Below are 10911 nucleotides of genomic sequence, written 5' to 3'. Positions count from 1 at the left end.
GCAGGAGTAGGCCATTCAGCCCCTCGAGCCTGCTCCGCCATTCAATGTGATCATGGCTGATCTCATCTCAGCCTCAGCTCCACTATCCTGCCCATTCTCCATGACCTGTCAACCCAATGCTAATTAAAAATCTGCCGATTTCCCCCATAAATTTACTCAATGTCCCGGCATCCACCATACTCTGGGGTAATGAGTTCCACAGATTCACAACCCTTTGAGAAAAGTAGTTTCTCCTCATCACCAATTTAAATCTACTACCCCTTATCCGAAAGCTATGACCTAGATTGCCCCACAAAATAAAGCATCCCCTCTATGTCTATTTTGTCAATACCTTTTATCATCTTACATCCCACAATTGGATCTCCTCTCATTCTTCTCAATTCCAGAGAGTACAGGCCTAAAGTGTTCAATCTCTCTTCATACGACAAACCCCTCATCTCTAGAATCAACCTAATGAACCTCCTCTGAACTGCTCCAAAGCCACCGCATCCTCCCTCAGTAAGGGAACCAAAACTGTACACAATACTTCAGGTGCAGTCACACCAATGCCTTGTATAGTTGCAGCAACATTTCCTTACTTTAACACCCTATTCCTTTCACTATAAATGCCAGAGTTCCATTTGCTGTACCCACATACCAGCTTCCTGGGACTCCTGCACAAGGAGTCCCAGATCCCTCTGAACCAGAGCACCCTGCAGTCTCTCTTCATTCCGATAATAAGTTGCCTTTCCATTTTTCTGACCAAAATGGATAACCTCACATTTATCCAGTTTTAGTTCAGATAAAGTTTAATGACCTTTCCTTGTTTACTTATGAAAGCTTTTGTCAGTTGTAAAAGTCCCTTAGACAAGCTTTTGAAATTTAACAGACAAAAGCCATTTATCTCCTAATGCAATTTTTAAAAAGACTAACTTATTAACTTGGAAATCCACCTTCACCATTACATATGCATGCATCCAAACCCTTTACACCCTTTACCTCTCACCTCTCACAGACAAGCTGTCTCTATTAACCTCCCCCAGCTTAATTAAATCACGTACATGTGGTGAACCATCGTTGGTTCCCACTGGATAGTACTGAGCCAGGGTCTGGCCAGTACTACAAGGATGTACATATGTTACTGTTGGGTTGTGCTACTTGTTGCTGTTGGGGTTAGGGTGGGGTTGTTACACCTTTGTACTGTAGTGTTGTGGTACATCCCAGTCAGGCTCCGCCTCCTGGGAGAGGTATAAAAGTCCCTGCTCTGGCTGGGACCCCTCAGTCTGGGATCGTGTATATAATTATTGGCTGCTTCATTACAGTACATAAAAGCCTTTATTTCCCGAGCATCTAGCCTCGTGTTTGATAACACGCATCAATTTTATTTACTGTTGTTAAACTCTCGTCGAAGAGAGAAAATGAGAGTATGGAGCAGATCCTGAAGCCGGAACACCTTACATTAGATCCACGTGCGGTGGGCGCCTCTAACACCTTCGACCACTGGCTGAAGTGCTTCGAAGACTACCTGGCAGCCTCCGCAGCGGTCACCACAGATGATGACAGACTCCGGGTCCTCCATGCGAGGGTAAGCGACACTGTCTACCTCGCGATCCGTGCGGCCACCGATTATACAAAGGCCCTCGAGCTTCTGAAGAAGCGTTATATCAAACTGCCCAATGAAATACACGCTCGTTACCTCTTAGCCACTCGACGACGGCAGTCTGGCGAAACGATGGAGGAATACGCGAACGAGCTCCTACAGCTAGCCAGGGGCTGTAACTGCAAAGCTGTGTCGGCTGAGCAGAGCATGAACGACCTCGCCCGAGATGCGTTTGTGGCGGGAGTCGGATCGTCGTACATTCGACTTAAACTATTGGAGAAAGATAACCTTGACCTTACCCAGGCAATCGAGCTAGCAGAGATGCTGGAGACGGCCTCCAAAATCTTAGTATTGTATCCGGAAGACCACGTGGAGACAACGTGGCAGGAGCAGTCGCCAATCCCTCCTCGTCCCTCGGGTTCGAAATGCTGCGTAATGGCGTGCTCACACTCGGGCCAGACGACGGCAGCAGCTCCGGGCGGCCCGCGGTGTTACTTCTGTGGGGGAGCGAAGCATACTCGGCAACGGTGTCCCGCTAAGGCTGTGTTGTGCTCCGCCTGCGGTAAGAAAGGGCACTATTTGAAAGTGTGCCGATCTAAATCTAGGAACGGCAGTGCGGCCTGCGATTCTTCAGAGCTCGGCTCTTCATCGTCGAAATCATCGAGGGGTTCGTCCACGTGCGAGGCCAGGACGACGCCATTACGGTCGACGGAGTCGGAGGTGTGTGACCACCAGGGGTCGCTGAGTTTGGCGCCATCACCCACGTGCGACTTATGGGAGCGGCCATGTTGGTCGGCACCGACCGCGAACGACCAGCAAGGTGGTGGAGGCGGACACACTGGGAACGTTTAAGACTTATCTAGACAGCTATATGAACGGAGTGGGAATGGAGGGATACAAAAGAGTGGTCTAGTTTGGACCAGGGAGCGGCGCGGGCTAATTGTTCCTTGTTTCTCGTTTCAAGGCTTCATTCTATGATCATCTTGCTGGTGCCAGTACAGAGCGAGACTGCGGATAGTTGGGAACCTGTCTCGGGGGCAGGGAATTCATATGGTGTTCGTGGAAGTGGAAATGACTAGGGTTGGGAAGCATTTTCCGATCGGGGCCATTGTGATCTCCTGGACTCGTTTCGATCGCCTCAGGGGGTCGGAGAGGAATTTCCCAGATTTTTTTTCCCCATATTGGCCCTGGGGTTTTTCACTCTGGGTTTTCGCCTCTCCCTGGAGATCACATGGTCTGGAATGGGGGGGTGGGGGTAAGTTAATAGGTTGTAATGAACAAAGCATCGTAGCTGTGAGGGACAGCTCGGTGGATAGGATATTGGTATGTAGATAGGCTGGAAAATTGGGCAGGGATCCTGGATTCAGGATTCAATCCTGGACCGGGGAGCGGCGCGGGCTTGGAGGGCCGAAGGGCCTGTTCCTGTGCTGTATTGTTCTTTGTTCTTTGTTGTTCTTTGTCCTCCTCATCGATTTCAGCTGCCTGCAGTGGCGCTCAGGAACCAACGGTGGCGTCGATCATCCTGGACCAGGCCAAGCCTCATAGACTTGACAAATCTATGATGAATATCCAGGTAAATGACCACGTGATTTATTGTCTGTTTGACAGCGGGAGCACTGAGAGCTTTATCCACCCAGACACTGTGAAGCGGTGTGGACTCCGGATTCAACCTGCCAAGCAGACAATCTCTATGGCATCGAGGTCCCGGTCTGTCACCGTGCTAGGGAGTTGCGTGGTAACTTTGACGGTGCAAGGCACAGTTTACGAGCGTTTCAAGCTCCTAGTGTTGCCGTACCTTTGCGCGCCAATACTTCTCGGACTAAACTTCATGGTCCACTTGAGGAGTGTAACCCTACAGTATGGTGGGCCACTCCCTTCACTGGCAGTGGGAGAACAGCAGCAGCCTCCAAATTGCCCAACGCGCCCCGCCTGTAGCCTCTTGACGCTGAAGATCACCACACCCTCCCTGTTCCAGAATCTTGTGCCAGGCTGCAAGCCCATCGCGATTAAAAGTAGGCGTTACAGCGCTGAGGATCGGATCTTCATTAGATCTGAGGTTCAGCGGCTCCTCAAAGAAAGGATCATACAACCCAGCGCTAGTCCGTGGAGGGCGCAGGTCGTGGTGGTCAAGAGCGGGAACAAACCCCGGATGGTCATTGACTATAGTCAGACCATTAATCGATATACGCAGCTGGATGCGTATCCTCTCCTGCGCATATCTGATATGGTCAATCAGATTGCGCAGTACCGGGTGTTCTCCACCATAGACCTCAAGTCTGCCTACCACCAACTCCCCATTCGCCCAGAGGACCGACAATACACGGCTTTTGAGGCGGATGGTCACTTGTATCACTTTCTCAGGGTTCCCTTTGGTGTCACCAATGGGGTCTCGGTCTTCCAGCGTGCTATGGACCGAATGGTGGACCAGAACGGGCTGCGGGCTACCTTCCCGTACCTGGATAATGTCACCATCTGCGGCCATGACCAGCAGGACCATGACACAAATCTCCTGAATTTCCTACGCACTGCATCTCGCCTGAACTTGACCTACAACAGGGAGAAGTGTGTGTTTCGTACGCGCCGTTTAGCCATCCTAGGATACGTGGTGGAAAACGGGGTCATTGGCCCTGATCCAGACCGTATGCGCCCCCTTTCTGTACTTCCCTTGCCTGCTAGTGCAAAAGCACTGAGAAGATGCTTAGGCTTCTTCTCTTATTATGCGCAGTGGGTTCCCAATTACGCGGACAAAGCCCGTCCGCTCATTAAGTCCACGACTTTTCCCCTAACGCCAGAGGCCCGGTTGGCCTTCGATAAATTAAAAGCCGACATCGCGAAAGCCACGATGCACGCTGTTGACGGGTCCATCCCCTTTCAGGTGGAGAGCGATGCGTCTGATTTCGCCCTGGCCGCCACACTTAACCAGGCGGGCAGGCCCGTCGCATTTTTTTCCCGCACCCTCCAAGGCCCCGAAATCCGGCATTCAGCGGTGGAAAAGGAGGCCCAGGCCATTGTGGAGGCCGTCAGGCACTGGCGCCATTACTTGGCGGGAAAACGGTTCACCCTGATCACGGACCAGCGGTCCGTGGCGTTCATGTTTAATAACACGCAGAGGGGCAAGATCAAGAATGACAAGATCTTGCGGTGGAGAATTGAACTCTCCACCTATAACTACGACGTCATGTACCGTCCAGGGAAACTCAATGAGCCCTCGAATGCCCTCTCGCGTGGAACATGCGCCAGTATACAGAAGGACCGTTTGCAGGCTCTCCATAATGACCTATGCCATCCTGGGGTCACTCGGCTCTACCACTTTATAAAAGCCCGCAACCTGCCCTACTCGGTGGAGGACGTCAGGTCCGTAACAAGAAGCTGTCAGGTTTGCGCGGAATGCAAACCGCACTTTTACCGACCTGACCGGGCACATTTAGTCAAGGCCACTCGTCCCTTCGAGAGACTGAGTGTTGATTTTAAGGGCCCCCTTCCCTCAACAGATCGGAATGTGTACTTCCTCAATATCATTGACGAGTACTCTAGGTTCCCATTTGTTGTTCCCTGCTCTGATACATCCGCTGCCACGGTTATCAAGGCATTCCGTGATCTCTTTACCCTGTTCGGGTACCCCAGCTACATCCATAGCGACAGAGGCTCGTCGTTCATGAGCGATGACTTGAGGCAATTCCTGCTCTCATACGGGATTGCCTCTAGTAGGACCACGAGCTACAACCCTAGGGGTAACGGACAGGTGGAACGTGAGAATGCTACAGTCTGGAAGGCTGTCTTACTGGCGTTGAAGTCAAAATGTCTTCCAGTCTCCTGTTGGCAAGAGGTGCTCCCTGATGCGCTCCATTCTATTCGCTCCCTCCTGTGTACGGCAACCAATGCTACTCCCCATGAGAGGATGTTTTCATTCCCTCGGAAGTCTTCCTCGGGGACCTCATTACCGTCTTGGTTGACGTACTCAGGACCCGTCCTCCTGCGGCGACATGTAAGGGCCCGCAAGTCCGACCCGTTGGTCGAACAGGTCCATCTCCTCCACGCCAACCCTCAGTATGCCTATGTGGCATATCCTGACGGGCGAGAGGACACGGTCTCGATCCGAGACCTGGCGCCAGCAGGGGACGTAGCAACTCCTGTCGCTCCCATACCCCCTGTTACAAACCCCTTAACTCTTGTTTCTCCCCCGGACACGGCGCGGGCAGCATCAGGACCATTGCTTAACCCTTTTACTCCCGTGTACAGCTTGCCTGAGTCCAGAGGATGGTCGCCACTGCAGGGCGTGTCAGGACCCCATGGACTACCGTCACCTCAGGGTCAACCGGCCTGTGAGTCCGTGGAAGAACAGCTGGACGCCGCCTTGGGGAGAATGCCACCGCAAGTGCCTACTCCGGTGTCACCGCCGGTATTGAGGAGGTCACAACGACGGTGTGGTCCCCCTGACCGTCTGAACTTATAGACTGATGACACTTTATTCTGTTTTTGTACCCCGCCGGCCTTTGTTCTCAAAGGAGGGGTGAATGTGGTGAACCATTGTTGGTTCCCACTGGATAGTACTGAGCCAGGGTCTGGCCAGTACTACAAGGATGTACATATGTTACTGTTGGGTTGTGCTACTTGTTGCTGTTGGGGTTAGGGTGGGGTTGTTACACCTTTGTACTGTAGTGTTGTGGTCCATCCCAGTTGGGCTCCGCCTCCTGGGAGAGGTATAAAAGTCCCTGCTCTGGCTGGGACCCCTCAGTCTGGGATCGTGTATATAATTATTGGCTGCTTCATTACAGTAAATAAAAGCCTTTATTTCCCGAGCATCTAGCCTCGTGTTTGATAACGCGCATCAGTACACAATCAGACACATAGTCTTCTTTACAGAATACCCTCACATCCCCAAAATATATTTAAAAATCCATCATTGCAACATGTTAGTCTTAATAAATTAATCAACAATGTGTTTACTCAATCCTTTATGAGTTATTAGTGTAAAGTAAAGTTTATTTATTAGTCACAAGTAAGGCTTACATTAACACTGCAATGAAGTTACTGCGAAATTCCCCTAGTCGCCACACTCCAGCACCCGTTCGGGTAAATGTACCTAACCAGCACGTCTTTCAGACTGTGGGAGGAAACAGGAGCACCCGGAGGAAACCCATGGAGACACGGGGAGAATGTGCAAACTCCACATAGGCAGTGACCCAAGGCAGGAATCGAATCCAGGTCCCTGGTGCTGTGAGACAGTAGGGCTAACCACTGGGCCACTGGGCCACTGTGCCGCCCCTAGTGTGCTTATATTACCATAAAAACACATCAGACACTGCCCTGAGGAACCCCTGCAGCAATGAGATGATTGGTGTCCAACATCCACACCAACTTCCCTTGTGTTCTGTATTCACTCATTAGCAAACAATTGCATCAAAATCAACACCCGTGTACATTTGCTCAACGTCATTGAGTGCAACTGCATTGATCTCTGATCTTTGAGTCAGATAGCGTGATACAAACAAACTGCCATGTTTACCATGTAAGTGCACCATAGAACATTCAGGGATTTAACTGTCTCGGAAAGTGGCTAAACTGCTCGCCAAAGGAAACAGTTTTTTCATGTTACTTGCATAAATTGTGCATTCTGCTGAAAACTGCAACGGCCTCGAGATTAAGCCAGCCATGGCGGGAAATTTAATGGAGAGTGTGAACACAACCTGCTACCAAATTGTTTGCTGCTATGTTAACTGATGGTAGGATGCAATGCCTGCATTTGTCTTATCATGCAAAGGGGGAAAACCTCAATAACATTTTTCAATTTGGCTCTCCCTGTACAATTGGGAATCTGACTTCAATCTACTCAACGCCAAACAAGTTTCCCAGGGCACCGGGAGCCTGGCAGTGATAATGAGGTGGGAACTGCCATCCCCACAAGGGAGGCTTCTTTTACAGCAGTGGGTCAGATGGAGAAGGAGTGCTCTCCACTGGCCACTCAGGAGGCTGTTGGTCTTACCTCTGCCTATTATGGCCTTTCACCCATCACTGCTGTGATTAGTAGCTCTCTCCATCCTCTCTCTCATTCCCCCTCTCCTGATTGCCATTCCCTGTCCACCCCTCCACCCAATCTCACTGATTAGTCCTTGCTTTCATTCCCTGCCTCCCCAACTGCATTCAGCTCACTGGATAATTTAGTTGTCTGGTGGGTGGAGAAATTGAAGGAACCAAATCCAATAAGATCTGGCTATTAAACCTAACAGGACCTCTTGAGTCTCGATCTGGCCAGGTCCTCCCTACCGTTTCATCCTCCCTTACTTCCTGCACATGCCAATATAAATAATGTGTCTCAAATCATGATATACTTGAATTCCTGACCTCAGAACATCCCAAAGTGCTTTACAGCTAATTAACTATTATTCTATTGTCGCATTCGCAATGTGAAATGACAGGTCCGGGGGAAGCTTCTGCACACACAGACTGGCAGAGAGCACGATAGAAGTGCAAGGTCACATCATGTCAGCGTGGAGGATTTGACACATTGATGAATGTTCAAGAGATTTTGTAGAGGAGGCACATCTGAAGAAGTTGTGAAGCTGCTGCGGATGAAACATTGCCTAGAATTGCCAGCTGGCGGGGAACAGGATTCACATGTGCTGACCACAAATCTCTCATTTCACAGAGTCACAGAATCACAGTGCGGACGGGCGATAGAGCAGTGGGCATGCCCAGTGTGGAAGAACTGGGCATCCCAGTGGCACAGTGGTGAGCACCGCTGCCTCACAGCGCCAGGGACCCGGGTTTGATTCCCGGCTTGGGTCACTGTCGGTGTGGAGTTTGCACGTTCTCCCCGTGTCTGAATGGGTTTCCTCTGGGTACTTTACTGAAGTCCATGTATACAACATCCACTGCTTTCCCTCATCTATCATCTTCGTCACTTCCTTGAAAAGCCCTATCAAGTTAGTGAGGCATGACCTCCCTTTCACAAAATCATGCTGTCTATCACTAATAAGTCCACTTGTGTCCAAGTGTGAGTAAATCTAAGAATCTTTTCCAATAATTTCCCTACCACTGACGTAAGCAGCTTGCAGAAAACCTCTGTCTTCAAACAATTTCCAGCCAGAATTCCAATTGTAAACTGCAAAAGCTTATTTTCTCTGCTATACACCCAGCTCTGTCCGTTAACCACATTATCAATCACCTTCCCAAGGAATCTTTGGGTAAACAAAAGCCCAGTAACTCTTTCAAAGTACCAAATTCCAAGCTGAAATCAGTAATTAGCGTGAGCTAAATCGTTTCCTGACATACTGACTACCTGCAGAATAAAGCTGAATTTGAAACATTCCCCTTAAACAATAAAAAGATGCTTGATCAATTGGGCCAGTGGGCTGACGAATGGCAGATGGAGTTTAATTTCGACAAATGCGAGGTGATGCATTTTGGTAGATTGAACCAGGGCAGGACTTACTCAGTTAATGGTAGGGTGTTGGGGAGAGTTACAGAATAAAGAGATCTAGGGGTACATGTTCATAGCTCCTTGAAAGTGGAGTCACAGGTGGACAGAGTGGTGAAGAAGGCATTCGGCGTGCTTGGTTTCATCGGTCAGAACATTGAATACAGGAGTTGGGACGTCTTGTTGAAGTTGTACAAGACATTGGTAAGGCCACAATTGGAATACTGCATGCAATTCTGGTCACCCTGTTATAGAAAGGATATTATTAAACTAGAAAGAGTGCAGAAAAGATTTACTGGGATGCTACTGGGACTTGATGGATTGAGTTATAAGGAGAGGTTGGATAGACTGGGACTTTTTTCTCTGGACGTAGCAGGCTGAGGGGTGACCTTATAGAGGTCTATAAAATAAGGAGCTAGATAGTCAATATCTTTTCCCAAAGGTAGGGGAGTCTAAAACTAGAGGGCATAGGTTTAAGGTGAGAGCGGAGAGATACAAAAGTGTCCAGAGGGGCAATTCTTTCACACAGAGGGTGGTGAGTGTCTGGAACAAGCTGCCAGAGGTAGTAGTAGAGGCGGGTACAATTTTGTCTTTTAAAAAGCATTTAGATAGTTACATGGGTACAATGGGTATAGAGGGATATGGGCCAAATGCAGGCAATTGGGATTAGCTTAGGGGTTTTAAAAAAAAAGGGCGGCATGGACAAGTTGGGCTGAAGGGCCTGTTTCCATGCTGTAAACCTCTATGCATATATATTAAATGCATATATATTTATATCAGTTGCATGACTGTCATCACAATAGTATATCAGACTCAACAGTGCATTAAAAATTCCAATGCAGGTAGATATTGCGGAAATTAAAACTGGCAATTTTCCTGCCAGCTGCATACAGGTCACAGAGAATGGCACAGGCAAGGTGTTCATCACTGTTTTGAAAAACTGAATTGTAATTGGAAATCACTACGTTGCCATTGCTATTCGGAGCAAAGTAACTTAGATCTAAACCAAACGTCACGGCCTCCCCTCAATGAAAATGAAAATAATTGGATTGTCATAAAAACTCAACTGGTTCACGGCTGTCCTTCCAGGAAGGGAACCTAGTGCCATCCCTGCTGAATATAACCTTCATACACTCTTAGAAATATCAGAGCAGCTACAGCTAAGGAAAGAGAGATCGGCATTCATATAGAACCTTTCACATCCTCAGTGTGTTTCAAAGCAGTCTACAGTTGCTTACCAAGATACCACCAACACGTCTCCTGTTCCAGCAGAGGCCCAAACATCCTAGACCACTGTTACACAAATATCAAACATGCCTACCGCTCTATCGCCCGCCCACACTTTGGCAAATCAGACCACAATGCTGTGCTCCTGCTCCCGGCTTACAAGCAAAAACTGAAACAGGGCCAAAAGAGAAAATGCTGGAAAATCTCAGCAGATCTGGCAGCATCTGTAAGGAGAGAAAAAAAGCTCTTTTCTCTCCTTACAGATGCTGTCAGACCTGCTGTGATTTTCCAGTATTTTCTCTTTTGGTTTCAGATTCCAGCATCCGCAGTAATTTGCTTTTAACTGAAACAGGAGAATCTGTTAAACAAAGTCATGCAATGTTGGTCTGAGGAATCGGATGATCTCCTATGGGACTGCTTCGGGTCAGTGGACTGGTCAGTATTTAAAAACTGAGTGACCAACCTGAATAAATATACCACTACAGCAACTGATTTCATTAGTAAGTGTGTAGAAGACTGTGTGCCAAAGAAGCAAATCCGCGTGTTTCCCAACTGGAAACCATGGATGAACAGGGATATCCACTGCTTGCTGAAGTCCAGGTCTGAGGCGTTCAAGTCAGGCGACACTGACCTATACAAGAAACCCAGATATGACCTACGGAGATCCATCAAAGATGCCAAAAGACAG

Source organism: Mustelus asterias, chromosome 2, assembly GCF_964213995.1.
Source record: "Mustelus asterias chromosome 2, sMusAst1.hap1.1, whole genome shotgun sequence".
NCBI lineage: Eukaryota > Metazoa > Chordata > Chondrichthyes > Carcharhiniformes > Triakidae > Mustelus > Mustelus asterias.
The sequence above is the reverse complement of the archived record's forward strand: the minus strand, read 5'-3'. Positions refer to the sequence as shown.